Source organism: Apodemus sylvaticus, chromosome 17, assembly GCF_947179515.1.
Source record: "Apodemus sylvaticus chromosome 17, mApoSyl1.1, whole genome shotgun sequence".
Lineage (NCBI taxonomy): Eukaryota > Metazoa > Chordata > Mammalia > Rodentia > Muridae > Apodemus > Apodemus sylvaticus.
Window position 1 is genome coordinate 15925078 of NC_067488.1, and position 25267 is coordinate 15950344.

The 25267-nt window shown below is 34.7% G+C and overlaps 1 protein-coding gene across 3 annotated transcripts in view; it reads right to left on the reverse strand.

Moving 5' to 3' along the window:
* Positions 1-25267, reverse strand: part of Csmd3 (CUB and Sushi multiple domains 3) — a 1209570-nt gene that overhangs the window by 175317 nt on the left and 1008986 nt on the right. The window lies entirely within an intron of this gene.

The window sequence follows — 25267 nt, forward strand, 5'->3', positions numbered from 1 at the left end:
CAATTTTTTTATAGGTAAAGCTCCTTTTAAAGCTCTTATTTTCCAGAGATTTTACTTCAGAATAAACATGAATGTAATTGGGCTTAGTTAATTCCATTTTATGATATATAGGGAGTGAATTAAATGCTAAAGTTGAAAAGGTCACCAAAACAAACAGGATCCCTGCCCTTAGGCCCCATTAACTATATTTGCTTGGTGAAATTGCAACAGGCCTTTGTTCTGCTTATGAAATGGTAATAGATTCACTGATTAGATTAATTACAAAGCAAACAGCTCCAGTGCACTTAGGTCACATCTTTCCCTGTAGATTGCCTTTGTATTAATCCTTTAAAGCCAATCTTCAAAGCAAGCCTTCCAAAAACCTGCCATAGGGAATATGGGGTATGGGAACTCCAGGGTGCATTTAAGAAATGTAGCTTTGTCTTGTTGTTGTTGTTGTTGTTGAATTCCTTAAATAGTGGTGAAAACACTCAAAATCAATGCCAGATCTTCTTGGCAGAATGTCCCACCCTCAACTTAAATATGTTTTCGTCCATATACTCATCCATAAGCAGCAAATGTAGACTATGCCAAAATATTCTATATATCTGGCATACCAAGTTTTCTTTGCTAAAGCAACATTTAATTTGTCATGAAAATCAGCTGAGATGCAGAATAGTTGTTTTTCTTCAACAACAAACCTGTCAAATGCCTTTTCTTCGCCAGATTCATGGAACTTCAGAGACTTAGCCTATTCTGTTTAATTAAAGCACTCTAAATGCAAACTGATAGGTCCTGTCATAGCGCTTGGATTGACAGAAAGAAATTAGCATAGTTAAAGTGCAGAATTCTCAGGACAGCACCCATCAGTCAGTAAACATTGCTGAGCAGCCTGGAGTATAATGCAATACAATAAAATGGGCTACTGACCACAGGAGTGAGCATTTGCTTAGAACACAAAACGGGAAAAGAAAAATTTAAAGCTCATCTTTCCATTAAATTCTACTTTACAATTGCTAACATGTCCCATCCTTGGTGGTAAACATCTTCATGGGCAAACTTTATTCAAGTCTCACTGAATCCTCTAAGGAGAGCTTGCTCTCAATTAAAAAAAAAAAGTCTATCAGTTTGGTTTATCCTATCATATGCTCAATATTTAATCACCACTTCGACTCTGCTGTCACCACAGTAGTATTTGTTCATCTTATTTCTTCAGCAACACAAGTAAATTAGCTTAGCGAGGCTTTCTAATAGTTTCTTATGTTTTTCACTTGAGCGTTTTTCTTTCAATTCTCATCTTGTTACTTGGCTGGTGGTTTCCATACATCCTTGTATTTTAATTTGGACTTAATTTCTCTACCTAACAGCCAAATTCTATTGTAATAAATTTTAAAATATGTTGGTAATCTTGAATAATTTGTATTTCTTCAATTATTTATTTGTGTGTGTGAGTGTGTGTGTGTGTGTATGTGTGTGTGTTGGCACATTTATGGAAGTCATAAGTCAACTTCCAGGAGTTGGTATTCCCCTTCTGTCATGCGGTTCAAAGATAAGGATGGACTTTATCCTTAGGAGCAGGGTCCTAACTTACTCTGCCATCTTGACAGACACTCCTTTTAAGAAAACAAATAATTTTCCGCAGTGATGTATAAACAGAGACTTTCTGAATTCAGATCTCATTTTTGTGCCATCAAAATAACTAGCTACATGAAAAGAGACTCATTGATTTAGAAATTAATTAGTCTTAAATACAGCTGATGAAATAAATATGGACATTATTGCTGTTGTTCAGTGATCAGAAACTTAGTTATTGAATTAAACATAAAAATTAAATTTATGCAAATGGAGAGAAGTTCCATCACTATGTATTTTTTCCCTTTTAGAAGAAATTAATTCCAAACAGCACAGTAGCATGAGAGAGAGAGAAAGAGAGAGAGAGAGAGAGAGAGAGAGAGAGAGAGAGAGAGAGAGAGAGAGAGAGAATATTATTAAGAGAAGCAACCCAGCCTCTTCTCTAGAAAACAGGCAGTGGTGAGAACATCTGAGAAATGTAAGGTACCTGTTTGTTTAAAACTAGTTTTGATAAACTAGTTCCTGCTGGGCAGGAACAGAAAGCAGGCTCTCTGGGAACCAAAGTGTTAGAAATCAGACGAATCATGACATATTATTTATGAGGCAAAGATACTAAAGTAGTCTAGTCTAAAGTATATATTTTGAATAGCATATTTACTTGCATATTACTAAGGTATCTTTGCTCTGAAGTGGACAGACCTCTTGCTTACTATGTATGAGACTCTAGGGTCAATGCCCAAGCACAAAAGAAGAAGGATGCAGAAACTGTAAATCCTCGGTACTTATAGATGAGCACATGCAGGAATAGTATGTTCAAAGTTCAGAAATGGCTTTGGCGTTCTGGAAAGATGACTTATGAAGAGTTCTGGAATCAACCTCCAGACTTAATCCTTGGACAAATCAAACAAGGATGAAGTTCATAAAATGATTCAACCTCAGAAAGTTAAAAGGATGCACCCCATAAACTTGTACATGCAAAACAATTGAACAGTATCTGGGACGTATTAATAAATATTGCCTGTAATTACTAATAACTCATTCTTGCAAATGTGTTGTCTGACATTTCCGATCAATAACTTCGATGGCGGATGTGCCTGGCTTATTCTTAGCTTTTTAAACATGAATGATTAGAACAAATGACAGGACTGAAAGGATTAGATACGTTTTCTAGTTATTTCAACCAGGATTAATTTTAATTTCAATTTCAAAATGTCAATGTACTTCTTTATACACTTGATTTTATGTTTCATCTTCTCAAATGGGAGAGGGAAATGATAATTTTCATGTTTCTATTTTAGTAAAAAACACATGATGAGAGGGCATTCCATTATTTTTTTTTGTTTTGCTTTGAGTAAACACATTAAAATTTCATTTAAAAAAAATAAATACTAAGTGAGGTAACCCAGTCTCAAAGGATCAGTCATGGTATGCACTCACTAATAAGTGGATATTAGCTTGGAAAACTGGAATATGCAAAACATAATCCACACTTCAAATGAGATACAAGAAGAACTGCGGAGTGGCCCCTAGTTCTGGAAAGACTCAGTGTAGCAGTATAAGACAAAAACCAGAACAGGGAAGTGGGAAGGGGTGGGTGGAAGAACAGGGGGAGAGAAGGGGGCTTATGTGACTTTCGGGGAGTGGGGAACCAGAAAAGGGGAAATCATTTGAAATGTAAATAAAAATATATCGAATTAAAAAAATAAATACTTTCATATAGAAAAGAATCTGGTATATATATAAGTCTTAGCTCAATTTTCCACACACCTGTTATTTTGTTTACAAAATCTACATAGCCATTAAGTCCTGGGGTCCTATTGTTGGCTCTATTACTCACTCAGATGGCTGGTGATTCTGTTTAAGTATTTCCAACCCCACTTGTTTGCTCAGCATGAACTTTACTTACTGACTCACAAAGGATGACAACACACATGCACCCACACTACCAGAACTGAAACTTAGAAACGAATCACTTTGCAGTTAAAACATCACTTGACTATGTATGAGAAGGGTTGTTGTCATAAACTACTACAAAACTTGCTTAGATTTAAATTAAATTTGCCTCAAACTTTTATTCTGATGACTATTTCAGGGGATTATGCTACACAGACTTTGCCCCACATATGCAAAGTTATTTCTTTTACATAAGTAACACATATGAAAGTCTGATCTCTGTGTTTGAAAATGTATTATAAAATTGCTCAGTTGGGTAGTTCTAGATTTTAAAGGTTTCTCATTTAAAACTAATTACAATGCATTTGATTAAAATTTCAATTTTAAAAACAGTAAGAATGCACTATTATAGTTTCTTTTTCTCTCAAAAACATCAAAAAGGAAGAAACTTTTAAAACCAGGCACAAATGAAATCAATGTGCGCCTTATGCTTCAAATGACATCTGTAAGTAGTAAAATTTTCATAGAACTTGTATTTGTTGATATAACAGAAACTAAAACTCATTAATTTTTTGAAAAGTTACATTCTTATATATCAGATACCAGAAAATAACAACTCATATTGTACTAAAATAAAAGTGAACTATTAGTTCAAGATGAGATGCTTGAGCCTATTCATCGCTGTCATGAAGGTGAGTCATATCTATCAGATATTAATGATCTGGAGTCTATTAAAATATCCTGCAGAAGCTTGGCATCACCCTAGGTATTAGCGCCAAATATTTCACATAGCAAAATTTTAGAAGTGCCAGGTCTATAGTTCAAATGCACAACACATTCATGTTCATTAGCAAATAAAAGATCAATATCTTAACATGACTTCTATTTGCATTAATACACAAGTAAAGATGCTATTCAAAATATACAATTTAGACTAGTAGCACCTGCGTTATAGCTGAGCTCAGACCCCAATATGAGTCTAACCAGACGTCATCAAAGAAATTAAGTACTATAATCTTGCTCTTAGAAATTTCTTGTGTGACACATTAATGAATTCAAGACTAGGTTTACTAACTAAATCCATAGTCAACTTTTAGGTTTCTCTGGAGTAGGCTTTCATTCTGTATCATAGCCATTTGCTTTTCAATAAAAATATAAAACTCTTTACTTGACATTTTCTAAAGACAGACTCACTTTCACTAAATTCCCATCTTACATCTGAAGTACCTCAACTTTCTTTAATTATTCTCAGATTGCATGTTTATTTAACTGCAAACACATACTTTATCTGAATTTTGTAGCTGTAATATTACCTCAACAGTTAAGAATTAATTTGGTGTTTTAAAGGATAAAATAATAATAAAAATACACAAGTATATACAATTTTATTATATGCTTAAAAATTAAAACAACAAACAAGTCAAAAAGTTTGAAACGTCCCAGTTTGTATCAATATTTTCACTTCTAAATCCTTTATAATCTAGATGAATTTTTTGTGCTGTATTAATCTTAAATTTTCCCCCTCCATTTTGCCAAAACATGAGTGGCAAATTCCAGGTTGGGAATAAAGATGTATGCCAAAAAGCATTCTCATAAAGGTAACTGAAATAGCTAGGATATTTTTATTATTACTATTTTTAATGAAAATAAATAGCTAAATAAACACCCATGAATTTATCACTCTCCTATAACATTAGAATTTTTGAATCTTGTTTTATTTGCTGCTTCCTGTTTCTTCTCTATCAAAGTCAAGCCCAATACTGTATTTTTCTCTGTAAGTATTTATTGGTAATCAGTAAGTAACAAGTAAACAACCATCCTGCATTTACTGCACCTGACAAAGTATAAATTAATTTATTTATTTAATACTTATACTGTATTCCTAAATTCTCCATTTTCTTTAAAATTAATCTCCTGGCTTTTTTGTTTTGTTCTGATTTGTTCTGCTTTTTGTTGTTTTGTTTTGTATGTAATGTGATCAAATATGGACCCAAAGCCATTACATTTCATTTGGCTGATGTCAGTAAATTTACTATTACTGTGAAATTCCTGAACCTCCTGTTTAGAATTGTTTTTAAATTATGCTCATGTATTTAGAATGGATGTGGTGTGTGTGAGGGGTGGATGGATATCATTTGTGTGCTTCTGTGTGGAAGTTAGAGGACCCCCTGTGGATGTTGTTTCTCTCTGTCTACCATATAGATATCAGGAATCGAATTCAGGTTATTTATTAGGTTTTATGACAACCTGATGAAACCTGTTGCAAGCTTAGTCCTGCTCTGATAATTTATAGTGTCTTTGGTATGCAAAATTACTAAAATAGGATAGCCAACTAGAAAAAAGTTGTCATTTTATATCCTTTTCTAATAGTTAACTTTAAGAAGCCAGCTATCAATAATGGTTTCTGTCTCAAGGATACATCTTTAGGAAAGTGGGCAGTGATAAGTCTATCTCATTGACAGAAGCTCTGGTTTCCTACTGTACACAGGTTTTGATACAGTATATCATTAAAGTTAAATTCACATTCTTTTACTAGCTAAAAGGGGTCACTTGGCTCTGTTCTCTGCTTTCTATGCATCTCCCTTGAACCTTCACAACAGCTCAAGGACCGACCGTAAACTCAATTCTCAGTTACAGTGCTGGAAGTCTTTATTTGGCAGAATTCTGAGATATTTAGAAAAACAGATGGAGCAATTATCAGAGGACAACATTTGCAAAAGGTCTCAATGCTTAAAAAATAAAATAATTCACTAGAAACTCATGAACTTAGGTTTACCAAGTTCAAGAACTAGCCTTAACATGCTTCTAGCTTTTCATAACCAAAATAAGTCCAAGCTTCTTTATGATTGTTACACATAAATGTAATCATGTTTTACATGTACATTTCCAAGCTCAAAATTATGAGAAATGCTCAGTTAGAGTAAGAATTTACTGCTGAAGCAAAGTAATAGATTCTAAATCCCAGTGAACTTCTATGTAGTTAGAATGACCATTTTGAAGTTGTGAAATTTTGTTTTTACATATTTACTATCAATTACATTTTTATCTACTGACCCATCAAAAAAGGAAGATAGAAAAAAGGACATAAAGCAGAAAATTATTTAGCTTCATACCCTCTTTCATGGCTCATATGTCCTTTCTCTGTCCTTATCATTTAATATTACTTCTTGATCTTATTTCTAAAAAGAAAAAATGTGTGAATATGAAGGAGTTTTATGGAAAGAGATGCACAGAATACTCACCATTGAAGGAAGACCTAAATTTGTCCTATTAAACAAATTGTCAGATCTATTATTTCAATTTCCTCTAAAATTTTTCTTTAATAGGTATTTGTTTTTTGCATAGCAAATCAGCCTACTTTAATATATTTATTTGTATGTGTTTGTGTTTGCATGTATGTATGTATGTATATATGTATGTACATATATATATGTACGTATGAGTGTGTAGGCAATAAGATTCGCTGGAGCTGGAATTACTGAGAGCTGTAGGTTGCTTAATATGGATTCTGAGAATTGAATTTGTATCCTCTGCAAGAGCATCAAGCATTCTTAACTGATAAGCCACCTTTATATCTCATGAAACATGAATTTGAAACTATTATTTCCATAAAGGGTTACATATATAATTTTAATCTAGGAGGAGTCATTCTGAAATAATGAAATAATAAATATATATGTATATGTACTATATAAAAAGCTATATGCATATTATATAAACCTTATATATACACTATGTACTATGTACTATATACATATAAAACCATAAACACACACACACAAACATATACATTATCTAGACTTCATCCATAATGCCCATGATTCATGTTTCCATACAACTACCAGAGGACCCTGCTATACCACTCCTGGGCATATGCCCAGAGGATTCTCCAGCATGTAATAAGGACACATGCTCCACTATGTTCATTGCAACCCTATTTATAATAGCCAGAAGCTGGAAAGAATCCAAATATCCCTCAACAAATGAATGGATACAGAAAATGTGGTATATATACACAACGGAATACTACTCAGCTATTAAAAACAATGAATTCATGAAATTCTTAGGTAAATGATAGAATTAGAAAATATCATCCTGAGTGAGGTGACCCAATCACAAAAGAACACAAATGGCATGCACTCACTGATAAGTGGATATTAGCCCAGAAGCTTGAAATACCCAAATCATGATTCACATATCAAATGGTGCCCAAGAAGAAGGAAGAACAAAGTATGGATACTCTAGTCCTTCTTGGAAGGGGAACAAAATTCCCACAGAAGGAAATACAAAGAGAAAATCTGGAGCAGAGTCTGAAGGAAGGACCATCCAGAGACTACCCCACCTAGTAATCCATTCCATATACAGTTACAAAACCCAGACTCTATTATTGATGCCCACAAGGAACTTGCTGATTAGAGCTGGATATAGCTGTCACCTGGGAGGCTCTGCTAGTGCATGACAAATACAGAGGGGGACACTCTCAGCCAGCCATTGAACTGAGCACAGGGTCCCCAATAGGGGAACTAGAGAAAGGATCCAAGGAGCTGAAGGGGTTTGCAGTGCCATAGGAGGAACAACAATATATATCAGCCACCCAGTACTCCCAGAGCTCCCAGGGACAAAACTATCAACCAGAGAGTGCACATGGAGTTACCCATGGCTCCAGACACATGGGCAGTAAAGGATGACCTTGTTGAACATCAAAGGGAGGAGAGGCCCTTAGTCCTAGAAAGGCTTGATGCTGCAGTATAGGGGAATTCTGGGACAGGGAAGCAGGAGAGGGTTGATTGGGAAACAGGGGGAGGGAGATGGGTTATGAGACTTTTGGGGGGTGGACCAGGAAGGAGGATAACATTTGAAATGTAAATGAAGAATATATCTAATAAAGAAAGAAAAAAAAGAAAAGAAAAAGAAAAACCTTTTGTTATATGGATAAAAATTGCTCAGCACTTATATAAATATACATTTTTTAAATTTGATTTTATTTTATTTGAATCGCATGTACTATTGACTTGTTTTTCTATTACTTGATAAGTGATAAACCTTTGAATCGTGACTCTGTTTCAAATTTAATCCCAAAACATCCGATTATAAAATTTAAACTTGTCTTTTTAACTAAATTAGTAGATACTTCATACTAAAATTTGTCAAGCTTTCAATAAAATAATATAAATCAAATTGGCAAATTTCAAGTTTTTGTCTCCCTATACCAATAAAGTATATTTTATAAATTTATCATTATATTAATTATTATTACGAGGATCAGTGTTGAGTTGGCTTTCTCCAACTTTATAACAAAGCCACATAACCCTAAAGAGTAAATGAATGGTGTTATAAAAATAATTACCATGAAACTGTTGATACTTTAAAGCATACTTTCACATAGAAACAGTATAAATATATATAGTAATATTAAGTCATCGTGGCTGGTTTTCTATCAAGTTGACACCAGCTAGAGTCATCAGAGGGACAATTGCAACTGAGAAAATGCCTCTCAAGATCGGACTGTATACAAGGGTAAAATGAATTGTTTTTAGTTGGTGATTGATTTATAAGTACTGGGTCCATTATGAGTGGCATCACCTAGACTGATAGTCCTGAGTTCTATTAGAAAGCAGGCTAAACAAGTCATTGAATGTAAGTCAGTTATCAGCACCTCTACATGTCCCCTGCATCAGCTCCTTCCTCTATGTTCTTGTCTTGTTTGAGTTTCTGTCCTGACTTCCTTCAATGATGGACTATGATGTGGTAATAACCTCTTTCTTCTCCAGCTTGCTTTGGGTCACAGTGTTTCATCACAGCAATAGTAACCTTGACTAAGACACTCATATTTCAATTTCCTGTGAAATCATTACAGTTTATAAAAATAACAGGACATTTTAATTGTGTGGAAACTTTACAACCATCTAATTAAATTCCGTGTTTACAAATCAGGTAACGGAAGCACACAAAAGCTGACTGATTAGCAACAGTGAATCTGTAGGAAGATATGTTTTAAGCTCCAATTAGAGTAGTAAGGAATCCAAATCCCCATGAGATCTGGAACTTCACTACAAGAAAGCAGGTTAAAATCCCTAGACATGAATAATTTAATTATAGCACCTGCATAGAAAATACACTTTAATCTTATTATCTCTGCATCTTTCTACTTAAAGGCATGTCTAAATCAAGCCCTGGGGTGGAGAAGAATGAGAGAGTGAAGCACTTAAACTGAAGTGTTGTATTTAGAAATCAGAATATGCATGTGTATAGTCTGAAAATAAAATCTCAATGTTAAGTTAAATTAATGATGTATTTCTATGATCTCACTGATATATATTTTCAGGCGTATTCCAATGAGGCATTGTGATTTATTCTACTACCAAATTTAAAGTCCTTGTACTACCTTGTAATAAAGCTGTAGAGTACCTTGTGCTGTCTAGACATGTCCAAAATTGTGAAGTGTAGATCATTCTCAGTACTCTAAACAAGCTAGCAAAACATACTTTCAAAGGAAATAGCTCATGTTCCATTTAAAAGCTTTTGACTTATGTTAGCAAATTTTATTCATAGACTATGTAATGTACTTTGCTTTGTAAAGATTTTGTGTGAAAAATGTGTTTTGGATTATCTTAAGAGGGAAAATGGCTGGAAAATTAATCATTTTTTTTATCAAAATGCAAAAGGAACTAGAAATAGCATGGCTCATATTCCTCTCAACTTACATGAAGAAAGAGTTAACTGTTTAAAGCCAAATTCATATGCATATGTAAAGAAAGACAAATTTTAAGCGTGATCGTAATAGTTCCTTTCATTTATGAATTAATTTTTGGCCTGGTAGATACCAAAGGTGACTGAAGATAAGTCCTTTTATATTTATTTTATTTTACTGGGCATGAATGTTTGCCTGTGTCTATATATAGGAGGCATGTGCCTTGTCAGAACAAGGGTCAAATCTCCTGGATCTAGAGTCACAGTCGGTTGTTACACAATATGTGGGTACAGGGAATCAAAGCCTCATTACCTGTTAGCTGCTGATCCATCACTCTACTCCCAAAAGTGATATTTAAATGATTACTTAAAAGGACTTTTTAGACTCAAATGGCCATAGATATTTATAGACTTGGCTAAGAGCACGTATTTGTTATACAGATTATTTCCTTCTTATAGAATACATATCAATGGAGCCACAAGCCCACATGATTCATTTCAAAACTCAAATACAATGTAATTACATTTTCCTTGGTGTTCTTAGTTTTATTTTTGAGACAGACCCAACTTCCTGGTGATTGTTTACCTATCAACAAGCTCTGGAAATAGGCCCCTTGGCATGTGCATGGGAGATTATTGTAAGTTAACTAGGTATTCTTGTGGCACTGTAGACAGTTGAGACAGTATTCTTCCTGATTATGGATGCAGAGTAACTAACTACTTTAAGCTCTTACTGTCTTGACTCCCCATATAACCTAGACTACACTCTAGAGCTTCACTTTTAGTTTTAGAGAGCAGAGCACGTAATAGCTATGTAGGATAAATAAAATAAAATCAATTCTATCTCATTCTCTTACAATTATTCTCTCATCTTATCTGTGCTATTGAAATACAACAAACTTTGAAATGGAATTAAGGACTTGAAAATAAGTTCAGATATTCTAAATTGTACAAACATTTTATAATAGCCTCAAATAGTATAAATATCTTGCTATAACTCTAAGAAAGCAAGTGAAAGACATGTGTTATAAAAATCTTTAGTTTTTAAAGAATGAAATTGCAGATATCAGAAAATTGAAAGATTTCCAATGCTCATAGAATGATAGGATTAATACAATAAAAATGGCCATCTTACAAAAAGCAATCTACAAATTTAATGTAATCCCCATCAAATTCCAACACATCTCTTTCCAGATCTGGAAAGGTAAGTTCTCAGGTTCATATAAACACACACACACACACACACACACACACACACACACATGCACGCACACACACACACACACACACACACACACACACACACACAAGAATATCTAACAATCCAGAATAACAAAATAATTGGTGGATACATAATCATCCCAATTTTAAGTTACATTACAAAACCACAGTAAAAGAAAAAAAAAAACAGTATAGTATTGACACAAAAACAGCTATGCTGAATGATGGAATCTAACTGAACACACAGATATAATTCTACACACATTCTATAATCCAGTGAACATTGGATTTTTTTATAATGAAGCCAGAAATATACACTGGAAAATAATCAGCATCTTCCTCAAATGGTGCTGGTCAAACTGGATGTAACAAAATTCAAAAATATCGATATTTACTGTCTTGTTCAAAACTCAATTACAAATGCATCAAAGACCCCAAAATTAAACCAGATACACTGAAACTAATAGAAAGTGGGGGAATAGTTTTGTGCTCATTAGTACAGAAAAAGAATTTCTTAGAAAAGCACTATTTATTGTGCACTAAGAATAGCAATTACAAAATGCAATATCATGAAATTGAAAAATATCTACAGGGCAATGGACACTGATGGTTTTCATATGCTCAGCCCAGGTAGTGGCACCATTAGAAAGTGTTGCCCTATTCTAGTAGCTGTGGCCTTGATTGAGTACGTGGGGCATTGTGGGTGTGGGCTTTAAGACCCTCATCCTAGCTGCCTAGAACCCAGTATTCTGCTATCAGCCTTCAGATGAAGAGGTAGAACTCTCAGGTCTTCCTGCACCATTTCTGCCTGGATGCTGCCATGTTCCCCCCCCCCACCCACCTTGGTGATAATGGAGTGACCCTCTGAACTTGTAAGCCAGCCCAATTAAATGTTGTCCTTATAAGAGTTGCCTTGGTCATGGTGTCTGTTCATAGCAGTAAACCCCTAAGTAAGACACCATCATTAGGTTTAAGCAGCAGCCTGCATGATAAGAAAAGATTTTTAGCAAATACACCTGTGATAGAGAGCTAATATACAAATGTATATAAAGAATAAAAACAAACCTTATTTTTAAGAAATCAAATAAACCAATTAAAATGGGATCCAGATCGAACAAAGGATTCTCAAATGAAGAATCTCAAATGGCTGAAAATACTCTTAAGGACATGTTCATCCTCCTAAATAATCAGGAAATACAAATCAAAACTACTTGAGATTCCTATTTACACCTTCAGAATTCTTAAGAGTAATAAAACAAAGGGCAGCTCACCTTGGCAATGATGAAAAGCAAATGGAATGCAAATTTATTACTGGTAAGACTGCAAGCTTGCAGAGGCATTATGTAAATTAGTGTGGGAGTTCCTCAGGAAGATGGGAACTGATCTACTTAAAGAGATACAGCACTCTGTGTATGTACCCAAAGGATGTTTCATCCCTCCACAGAGAATCTTACTCAACTATGCCAATTGCTAAGCTATTCATAACAGCCAGAAATTGGAAACATCATAGATGTATCACAAAAGAAGAATAAAGAAAATGTGGCACATTTACACAATGAAATATTACTCAGCCATTAAAAAGAATAGCATCACTGGGCATGGTGGCACACGCCTGTAATCCCAGAAGTTGGGAGGCAGAGGCAGGTGGATTTCTGAGTTCGAGGCCAGCCTGGTCTACAGAGTGAGTTCCAGGACAGCCAGGGCTCCACAGAGCAACCTTGTCTTGAAAAAACAAAAAAACAAAAAAACAAAAACAAAAACAAAAAAGAATAGCATCATAAAATTTGTAGGTATATGAATGGAATTAGAAAAAAAGTCATTTTAAGTGAGGTAACGCAGACCCCAAAAGAGAAATATTAAATGAATTCACTTATATGCAGCTATTAGCTGTTAAATCTATGATCAGTAAGCTACAATCTGAAGAACTACAGAGGTTTCCTCTAAAATAAAGTGCTAGACTAGACAGAAAGTTCTTGTAAGAAAAGAAAACTAGAATAAATAGCTGGGGGATGGAAGGGCATTGGAATGGGATGATCAATGGGAATGATGAGAGAAGAGAGGATGGGGAAGGGAATACAGGGAGAGATAGCAGAAATTAAGGAGCATTTCAGAGACAGTAGGGAAACTTTAAATAAAGAAAGCTTCTACATATGTGAACGTAACCTAAATGAAGCTGTGTGATAAAGGGCAAGATAGACCTCTAACTGGACAATTCTTGCCATCAAATGAAATTTTCAGTGCTAGAATTAAATTACAACTAATTTGATTTATGACCAAAGGTTTCTCATGAGAACCCCAACTACCAGGTCTGCTGGCAAAGCTATAGGTTGTTCTACACAATGTGACTGTAAGGTTCCATGATGATTGCAACACTTACATATTTCATTAAACATGGAGAAGTCAAGGCAGTCCCCACTTAGAGGCTTTACCTCAACAGGTTACTATCTTTGGGACAGGAAGATACTCTACATAGCACCAAAGGAAAAATATAAATACACATTTACAGCCCCTGTTATCATGGTGTTCTGTTTGCAAGAACATTTGTGTCAATGGTGACACAAAGCTGTGGTAGTCCCCTGTTGAATGTAATTTTAAAAAACATGCTCCTGCCTTCTCTGAAGCTCTGTCCACTCTCCGTGTTAGGCTCTGAGATCAGCCACTACTGGTCTCTCTCAGCGCTTCCAATGACTGTTTTTCCCTGGAGATGCCATAGCTCACCGAGCACATCCTGGAACAACTGCTCCAGCTGCCTTATTTCTCCTCCCGCCAACCTTAGCTCTGCAGATGAAAAACACTAGAAAGTTTTATTATTTTAAAACTAGCCAGATAATTCAATGGCTGGGCAAAGAATTCACTGCCCTAATCTTATCAATTAACTCCCTCCATCCTCCTGAGCTGCCACTTGCAGCTGAGGCTACATACTCTAGGGGCCCCCAGACCTACATGTCTTCACCTTCCTCTTCACCCAAATCCTGGTCTGAATACTCTCCCTCTGTGTTCCCTTTTTTCCTCCTGGGAACAGGAAGTTCTACCTTTCTGCTTCCCTTATTGACACAACCAAGAAGCAATTAGGGAAACAGCACCTCCCCTTACAATCACCAACTGATATCTGATTTGCCATAAGGTCCTCTCAGTGAAATGGGACCCAACCTCTACACTGCTTGAGTGACTGAGAACCTGAGACTAGATAGCTCAGGGCTCTAAGGTAAAAACCAAATACTAAGGTTCTACTAAAGGAACTTAGCAATTAAATCAATCTTAATGACAGTCTTGTATATTCAGAGATGAGTGCCTTTGTCAAAAATCTTAAGAGAAGCTTCCTGAAGGAAATAAGAACAAACACAGACTCACACCTAGACGTTATACATAGAATAAGAGGTCCTGGAATACTTAATCTGAAACAGAGTGTCTTCATCAAATTTTTACTCAGAGCTCAGGGAATTCTATAGAACAAGAGGCACAAAGAGTCTGAGGGCATGGACGCCACTAAGAAAACAGGGACCTCCAAGATACCATGATCAATGCATACATGAATGATGTAGACTGCTGGCTGACAGAGACTGAGGCAGTATACATACAGCCTCCATGGGTCTGTACCAGGTGGGAATCGATAGTGGGCAGGAGAAGGAGACACAGGACTCTAGCCCTAATCCAGAAGCTAGCTCCAATTAATATTCACTTATTAATGAAAATGTAGTTTTCTCCAAGGGAGTCTCAGTGGAGAAACAGACTTCTCTAAGGGTAAGCTGCATGCAGATAGCCAGCAGAGAATAGTGCATCTTGAGAGATTCCCTGACTCATAATGTTAGGTCAGAGCCTTAAAAAAGTTATCTTGGGGTCAGTTATGTATGGTATCATAGCATCTGCAAATAACAAAACTTTTACTCCTTCTTTTCCAGTTTCTGAAATTTTCCAATTTCCCCTTCATCTCTTCTACTTGTCTTATTGCTCTGACAATAATTTCAAGTACTATATTGAATAAAGAGTAAGAGAGTGGACAGCCCTGTCTTGTCCCTGATTTTAGTAGAATTGCTTTAAGTTTCTCTCCATTTAGTATTATGTATGCCTGCTATGTATTTCTTTGATTATGTTTATGTATGTGGCCTGTATCCCTGATTTCTCTAATACTTTTAACATAAAGGAAGTGTTTGTTTTGCTCTATTCTGATGTATAGAATTTTATTTTATCTTATTATATTTTATGTTATTACATATTTTTTAAATTATAATATATTGATATGTATTATTATTTAATATATTTATTATATTACTTTTTTATTATTCCTTAGAAGGCTATTATTTGTCTTCTAGTGAGAGACAAAAAGGCACTGGATCAGGATGAGAAGAAAGATGGGAAGAAATTGGTAGGTGCATAAGGAGGAAAAATCATGATTAGAATGTATAATGTGAGAAAAATCTATTTAAAATAAAACAAAAAAATTCTTCTCAAAATGTTTTGTTTTGGATTTTGTCTAGTGTGTCAAAAGTAAAATATGAAATAAAAGTAAAATTAAATACCCTTGGATAATGCATAATTTTAGTGACTAAGAACCATTTAATTTGTACTTTTGAATTTTTTGTCACCTAGATAGAATCAAAGTCAAGTTTTGTTTGTTTTGTTTTGTTATTTTTACTCATTAGATATGCAAGCTCTCTAGCTGTTCCTTTCTCTCAGGGACCACAACCATTCAAGTCCTCTTCATCATTATAATGAACAGAGGGGATCATAATCTTAAATAGGAAAAAAAATAGTAGGTCTGCCCTTAGGCAATGTTCCATTCTATTTAGTAGGAAATATTCACTCCTCTAATGGTATCCATAAAAACATTGGTATTCAAATAAAAGATGCTACATGTTATCTTTAAAATTGAAGGTTCAAGTAAATAAGAGAATGGATTTTTTTTTTTTAACCTTGAGCACTGTATAGGCGAGGTAGCTGAATTTCTAACCTGACCTAATCTTACTTGTTTTCCAGTACAGAATGAATATAGGCCAGGAACCATTCATCATGTAGGCTAGCTAAGATGGTTGAATCTAAGATGAATGTCAAAGTGGACAAAGTGATGGCCAGAAATCCTGAGATTTTGATATTGTCTAATCTCTATGCTATATGATATACCTTCCAAGGTGTTAAGGACTTACAGTTGCCATGACAATGACAAAAATAAAAATAAATTAAAAAAAACAATGAAAAGAATACAAGGAATTAGTGTGCCAAAATTTCCAAATTTCATCTTCCCATTAACATAAAAGAAACAATGTTTTTCTCATTTATTATCCTGCCCATCCCCTCTTGTATGTACCATGTTCTAATCTCTGTGAATACAGAAGAGATTTAACAGTGTATCACCTATTTTCCCTGTTCTTAGTAAGAGTTCAATCCTCAAAAATGGCAAACACACACACACACACACACACACACTCACACACACACACATACATACACACAATGAGATAGGGAGGGGGCAAGGAGAGTGGGAGGAATGGACTATGTGAGGAGAGAATATGTTGTATTATTTCAATTATCTTTCTTCTCCCCGTAGCTTCATGAAGCCAGGCTGGGCAGGTGGAAGGCCCCAGTTGCATCCCCTATAGCCTGTTCTGATGTTTGTTTATGTTAGAATATCTGTCTGATCTTTTAAGCTAAGGTCTGATGACTGTACCTGTAGGTTTGAATAGGAATGGCCCCCATAGAGTTGTTTGAATGCTTTGTCATAAAGGAGAGGGACTACTTTGGTAGGGATTAGGACGTCTGGCCTTGTTGGAGTAGGTGTGGCCTTGTTGGAAGAAGTATGTCGCTGTGAGTAGGTTTTGAAGTTGCAAAAGCCCAAGGCAGGCCCAGTGTCTGTCTTCCTGCTGCTGTTGGATCTGTATCTAGAACTTTAAGCTACCTTTTTTAGACACATGCCTTCCTGTGTGCAGTCGTGCTGCCCACCCTGGTGATAATGGACTAGACCTGTAAAACTATAAGCAAGGACCAATTAAATGATTTCTTTTATAAAAGTTGTCTATTTACAGCAGTAGAACACTGACCTTTGAAAACTCACCTCAGAAACTATCATAAGTTGTCATCACAACTTCCTCTAAATTGGTCAGATTAGGTTAATTCAGATAAATTTCTCTTGTATTCATTAAGTATTCTGATCATATATACTACTACTCTATTTTGCAATCTTGATTTAAGTATTCTGATTTTTTTCTTTCAGGACTTGATATTTCTTGTTGATGCACCAATACCAACTTCACTGTAATTCCAAGCATGATTGCACAATGAATGTAGATACTGCAATTATATATAAAAAATAGAACCAGATATGCTGAGACAATGCTTTCTGTCTTTCCAGGTAATCACTGTGCAATGAAATCACTTCACATGCCAGGTGTTAAATATACCATGTCAGCAGAGCTCTCTCTTTTCATTTCCTTTGTTTTGTCTCACAAATAATCAATATATTTAAGCAATTATCAATCATATCTGACAGGACGTCCTTAAATATAAATTAATCTGCCACACATTGCTTTTAAAGGATAATAAAAATGAGAATATTTAGCTCATTTTACATGTGATTGATGACATACCAGGAACTTCAGAAATCTTCCTGGTGAATAGAAAGAATTGATTTGTCCAGAATGAAACCCATTTTTCTTTTCCATTAAGGTAAATCTCTCACACAGTTTTAACACAATACTAAAGATTCTTTATTCTGACTTTATGTGAGTCTCTTACATGTACCATCTGCCCATTTCTTCTTCAATTAGTACTAACTGGCTAACTTTAGACATTGACATATACAGACACTACTTTCTAGCTCTTAAGATTGTCTCACTTCTAACAGACTACATTCTTTCTATTATTATTATTATTATTATGATGATGATGATGATGATGATGGTGATGATAAATGTTTAAAAAGCACATATCATCTCTGATCTCCAAGTTGACATTCCAGCATACAGAATCTGGAACAACTCTTAACTCTTTCAATATGTCTTTATGGATATAAGTTAACCTAAACTTCACATTTCATTTCTCTTTCCACATTCTTGGTAATTTTTATGTGGAATTGTGCTAGTAGACAATTGATATTTTCATAATATACCCTTTACTACATGCAATCTCAATTACCTTGTCATTTAATTTCTAAAACTAATTTAAAGCTCTTTTACCAACATCTGAACTACTATCAAGAAAATGATTCATGTATGTATTTGCATTCCTATATAAATGTCATATTCTTGAAACGTATGAGTAGCTAGTGATTATGCTGGTGTAGTAAAGTAGCAATTATAGGTTTTCCTCCAAGATCCATGACTTAAACCCCAGTATAGTGGATTAGATTTCCTAAACCAGGCTCAATCGCCCCTCTTATTGAGCGTGTCAATTCTACATAGAGAGTCATGGGTTACCATGCACCAAGGTCTGCATGCCACTACTGCATTGTCAGGGCTATTGTCCTATGCTAGTCATCATTGTGGTTCATAGGTGTCATAGCTGAGTAAGATTTTTGATTGTTTCTCTACTTTGAAATGTTACATGACAGCTTCAAGTTCTCAAAAACTGGCTCTCAGGAAAAGTCTTTCAGGCTAGTACCAGGTCAATAAATAAATGTATGTAAAAATACTTAATGAAAAAAAGAGATGATGACTTTAAAAGAAAACAAGGAAAGATTTTGGTGAGGATAGAGAAGGAGAAGAAAGGGAAAATTATGAAATTATGTTATAATTGACAAAAATAAAAAAGAAATAAAAGAAAATCTATAAAAAAGTAAAAACACAACTGTTATTTAATAATTATGAAACATAAACAACTGCTTCATAACTTTTATTATTTATTTTTTATTTATTTATTTATATTATGCTGATTGAACTCCCTCTGGTCACTTCCTCCCATAATCCTTTTCTCTCCCCTTCTCCTCTCTGTAGATGCTTGCCCCCAACAAATCAGGTATCCCCTGACCCTGGCACTTCAAGTTTCTAAAAGGCTAGACACTTCCTCTCCCACTGATGCCAGACAAGGCAGTCAGATAATAAATCATATCCCATGTATAGGCAACAGCTTTTGGGATAGCCCCTGCTTCATTTATAAATTTACTCTTAATCTGTAATTTATTTCATGGAAAAGAGACTTACGGCCACTAAAAGCTATTCTATTATTTTTGAAAAAATGGTAATTTTATCATAAAGATAGCAACTTGGAACTACTTTGAAACCAAGTATACTATTTAATCTTGGAAAAGAAGAATAAGCTAAAAATAAAATTTACATCCATATTAGAGTCTAAAATACCTAATAATATAACTAGTATTTACTGAGTGCCTAAATGACATTTCCTGTAATGAGTTACATATTCTTGCCTTTGTGGATTGTACAGGCTAGTAGTGTAATGCGTTAGCAAGTATCTTACAACCTGTATAGTAAGTCAATGATTGAGAGATAGAGTTAAATTGCTGAGGGAAAGACAAAGCAGTTGTCACCAAATCCAGTAGCTTTTTCATGTGTTCCTTCCCATCACAAATATTATCTAGTAGGAGACTTAACCATTTTTATTCATGTTTAGAATCAAATGTGTTAACAATTTTCTATGCTAGCTACTTAGAACTAATCTGAAATAAATGAATAGTTTTGACTTAATAATAGTTCATCTACCCTTCAAAATAATATTTTTTACGTATGCAGGTAAAGAAGAAAGCAGGCCTAGATACTATATATTTATTAATATATTTCATAGTGGGTATTGAACTAAGATTTCTGCACATGGTAAATGAGTGCTCTACTACTTGAGCTTTATTTCCAGCTCCAGAAAGCATCATTTTACTAATAATATATATATATATATATAACTTTATTTTCAAAATAAAAAAAATTGTTTTATGAATATAGATTTATAAAAGATCATTGACAAGTCAGGTGCTAAATATATCAGGCAACAGTAATCTTGTCACATAATTTTTTTTGGATAAACAGTACTATGTTAAATAGTAGTAATATCCATCATTTCAATTGTTGGCAACTGCTAATTTTGGATAATTCTCAGTTCACTGGTCTAGAGATCAGTGATACAGACTTTAAAATGTAAAGTTCAGCCTGCTTTAACCAGTCTCTAAAAGGACAGGCTGATGGAAAGAAGGATTCAGTATAACAGGATTTCTTACTCTTGAGGTTGTAAATAGGTCTTTATTTATTTACTACCCTGAAGTCACTGGAAATTACAGATGTGCATAGGTCATTTTTGTTGTTATTGTTGAGTAACAGTCTGAGTATTTGTTTAACTTATATCCGCCCTGTTTTAGACTTTGAATACATTTTAAGTGTTATTTTTCTTAAATAGGTCTCTGTTCTCACAAATTTCAGGAGAATAACCTTGACTACAGTGTAGGCTACCTAGTGATAATTGGGGAGAAATAATTATAAAATCACCAATATGTTTCTACATATCAGACTACTGATACCCTTATGGTTTGGATGTTTAAAAGTTGATTCCAAAGGTGAGATTGCATTACTGAGTGAAAACAAACAAATACCTTTCATCTTTAACATCTGAAAAAATGTTATCAATTTTTAATTGCATTTTAATTTGACAAGCAAGATAATGCTTAAGTGATACCTTTTTAGAATAAATTTAGGAAAGAAAAATTATCACTAAGCTCTTTTTCATACATAAAACATGAAGTACTCTGAAATTTGAAGATTGCTAGTAATGACTTAGAGAAAAGGGCGGCGAGAAAAATGAGTGGTGATGAAGTGTAGAATGTGTCTACTATTTAATTTCTTTAGAGAGTCAGAGCTTAAATAGTAAAGACATGATGGATGAATATACTGGCTTACACTACTCAATAAATACATGAAGGCCATCTTGAAGTTGATACTCTGTCAAAAAAGTGACTTTTTTTTCCCTGAGCAGACCTATCCTGGTCACTCTATGAGTGTGAGACTTTCTTGAATTTATTGCTGTGAATTCTGTCTCAGGAACAGAGTAGGCACATGTCATGTTTTCATGAGTCCTATGGCCTGAGTAGTGGTCACGTTGATGAATGGACCAAAAAAATATGACATACAAGAGATAATATGTACTATCATCACCCTTTTCTTAGTTAATCCCAAGGTGAAATTTGAATTTATTTGTTTTTTCTAAAGTATCCTAGAAATGCTTCTTCCTAGTCCAAGTTTTTCATCCACCAAATGCCAATGATTCATTTGAAAACTGATGAAGGCCTCCTGCAAGATGAGAGGAGGACAAATGAATAAGAAAAGCAAGAAATCTAAGTAGGAGAAAGAGTAAAGCTAAGAGGGAGATTTGCTCTGTAACAGAAAAAATGGTTGCAAAAAACTGAGGATCAGAAATGATTCAGAAGTCCCAAGCTGCATAGAATATGCAGAGGATATGGCAAAGGCTGACACTGGACGAACCAATGTAGATCAACAAGGAACAAATGAGCAAAAAACAAAACACCAAACACAAGACAAGTAGCCCCTTGGTCGGTATGCTGAGATGCTGAAACATTTATTCCAGCATCCTGCTTGATATTACCTCAGACTGCCTCAGTGATGTTTCCTCAAATATCTGCATCAGGAACAATTTTGAAAAGGTCTAATCTTGGAAGCATCCCCATTCTATTTCAAAGAAGATGATGAGCATCAGGAATCTCCTTATGGAATTTGCATCAAATGTGACCAGCTGCCACTGGGCAAGAAACTGCCCATATTTCAATTGCTGATAGTATGCTGTCCAAACTGGACAAAAAAGATTCAAGGAAGTCAGCTGCAGAGCTTTGCGAAGACAGAGTAAGCAGTCCTTCACATTTCCTGCTTTACAAAAAGTGTGTCAGATATTCTGGGACAGAATACTGAAAATGGATGCTCCAATATTATAGAGAAATTTGTGTGACTGTACAGGTAGCCAGCTTTCTCTGCTGTTTCTCTAGTTTTAAAAGCTGCTTGCTCTATACTTATTATTTATTCAGGTAATATTTATCCTTCCGGTATCTTATGGGGTTGAAGACTAGATAGCTATAGTCTCACAAGTTTAAATTGTTTGGGATTTAAGAAAATGTTCTTAGGTCTAAGAAGATGTTTTAGGTTGGTAATGCAAGTTATGTATAGAACTCTGAATTTACCAAGATCAGATAGATAATAAATTATTTTTTCAAGGTTGCCAATGTTAGACACGGTGAATGTTAGTCTTTGATGATAATTTTCAAAATTGTTATCATTGTACATAGTTTTAGTTTACCATTGTAAGAGAAACAGCCTTTTATTGGACTAAATTGGGATATATATATTTTATTTATCTTCAAGTATTTTGAGCCAGAATTTTTTTCTGTATATATATATATATATATATATATATATATATATATATATATATATATATGAACATTTACATGGAAACAGAAGATCAAAAATTTGTCATCATTCAAGTGTCAAAGAAACTCCAATTTGACGATCCACAGCTCTGGATAATCAAATCAAGTTTGTAAACTAGGATGTTTAGTAAATAAAATCTGTATAATTTTGTTTGACAAAGAATGGCATTTTTAATGACTCAGTTGTATAGAGTCTGTGGGTCTATGATGGATTCAATGAGAATTTCTCCCACATTTCAAGTTGTGAGGCTCCCAATACTCAATGTGGATCACTTTAGCTGAAATGTCCAACAGTGGGGAGATAGAACCCGAGGAGACTACCTCCAATAGATAGATAACCCCTCCTCCCAGTGGAGGGATGGAGTAACCAACTTATCTTCAAGTATTTTGAGCCAGAATTTTTTCTGTCTAAAAGAAATGGAGGGACAAAAAAAATGGAGCAGTGATTTATGTTTAATCAATTTCTGCTTCCTTCCTCCCTTCACTCTTTCTCCTCCTCCTTCCTCCTCCTTCTCCTTTGTCTTTCTCCTTCCTGTTCATCCTCCTCCTCCTTCTCCCCCACCTCTCTCTCTCTCTCTCTCTCTCTCTCTCTCTCTCTCTCTCTCTCTCTCTCTCTCTCTCCCTCTCTCTCAGGTATAAGGCCTTGGGAATAAATAAGTAGCTACTCCATTTTTGTAAGTACACATTTTGTTCCCCAAATATTTTTTTTACAATAATATCAAAATAAGGCAAATCCTTAATACTGTTGGGTTTTCATTTTGACTATATCAAAACTATGAATGTAGATCTCATTACAAGTTGATATAAACTACAGAAAACAAACAGTAGTTATGATTCCAATAAAATTCTTAGTCCAAAAGTAAAAACTCTCAGTGGAATTAAGAATATGTAAGAACAGTGCTCTTGCTACTTATTTACATATTAACTTAGAGACTAAAGCCAAATTTCTAAAACAGAAAATAACTTAGCATTACAGATAGCTACATTCCAGGGAAGGAAATTATTTTCATTGCCAAGGAAAAAGGGAGCAATCATTTAATGTGTTTCACCATTTGTGAGCGGTGTCTAAGGCCATATTTATGTCATTCTACCACTTCAAGAAAGCTAGCTTGAATTATCATCATGCCTTCATATTTTATAGATGATGGTGGATAAACCAAATGAATTATTGTAGACTTTTGATTTAGTGACTTTAAATATGAGAGAAAATTTCTTTGGTGGTATTTCTATTTACCAGGATAAATTGTCACTTTTGTTTTTTTTTATTGTTTTTGTTTTTGTTTTGTGTGTGTGTGTGTGTGTGTGCGTGTGTGTGTGTGTGCTTGTGCTTATGTCTTCATTGTTGTACTGGATTTCCTGACAAGGTTTCATCAGTACACGCATATGTGTGCCTCCCTTTTCTCCTTACGCCCTTGCTTCCCCTTTCTTCTATTCTATACCTTCCCTTCTGTCCATGTTTCTTTCTTTCTTTCTTCTCTTTTTTGAGATAGGGTCTTGAAATTTAACCAAGACTGACTTTGAACTTCTCTTTGCTTTCTAAAGGCTAATACAATAAGAACACAAACCAGGACACCCACATTCAAATATTCTCAAAGAGTTGTTCAAGGCAATAATAGAACATAATTAGAAGTATATTCCGATATTGAATTGCAAACCGAAAACAAAGCAAAAGAACTTTAGCTAATGAAAAAGCCTACTTCTCTACTCCATTTTTATTAGGGTTATTTGACTCTCTGGAGACTAACTTCTTGAGTTATTTGTATACATTGGATATTAGACTTCTATCGGATGTAGGGTTGGTAAAGATCTTTTCCCAATTTGTTAGTTGCCATTGTGTCCTATTGATCTTGTCCTTTGCCTTATAGAAGCTTTGCAGTTCTATGAGGTCCCATTTGTTGATTCTTGTTCTTAGAACATAAGCCATTGGTTTAGGAACATTTTTCCCTGTGCCCATGTGTTCAAGATTCTTCCGATTCTTCCCAACTATCTCCTCTATAAGCTTCAGTGTATCTGGTTTTATGTGTAGGCTCTTGATCCACTTGGGCTTGATCTTTGTACAAGGAGATAAAAATGGGTCTATTTGCATTTTTCTGCATGCTGACCTCCAGTTGATCCAGGACCATTTGTTAAAAATGCTCTCTTTTTTCCACTGGATGTTTTTTAGCTCCAGTGACCGTACTTGTGGGTTCTTTTCTGGGTCTTCAATTCTATTCTATTGATCTCACTGCCTGACTCCCTACCAACACTATTGCTCTATAGTAGAGGTTGAGGTCAGGGATGGTGATTTCCCCAGGAGATCTTTTGTTGTGGAGATCTGTGCTATCCTGGTTTTTTTGCTATTTCAGATGAATTTGAGAATTGCTCTTTCTAGATCTATGAAGAACTGATTTGAGATTTTGATGGGGATTGCATTGAATTTGTAGATTGCTTTTGGCAAGATGGTCATTTTTACTATATTGATCCTGCCAATCCATGAGCATGGGAGATCTTTTCATCTGCTGACATCTTCTTTAATTTCTTTCTTCAGAAGCTTGAAGCTCTTGTCATACA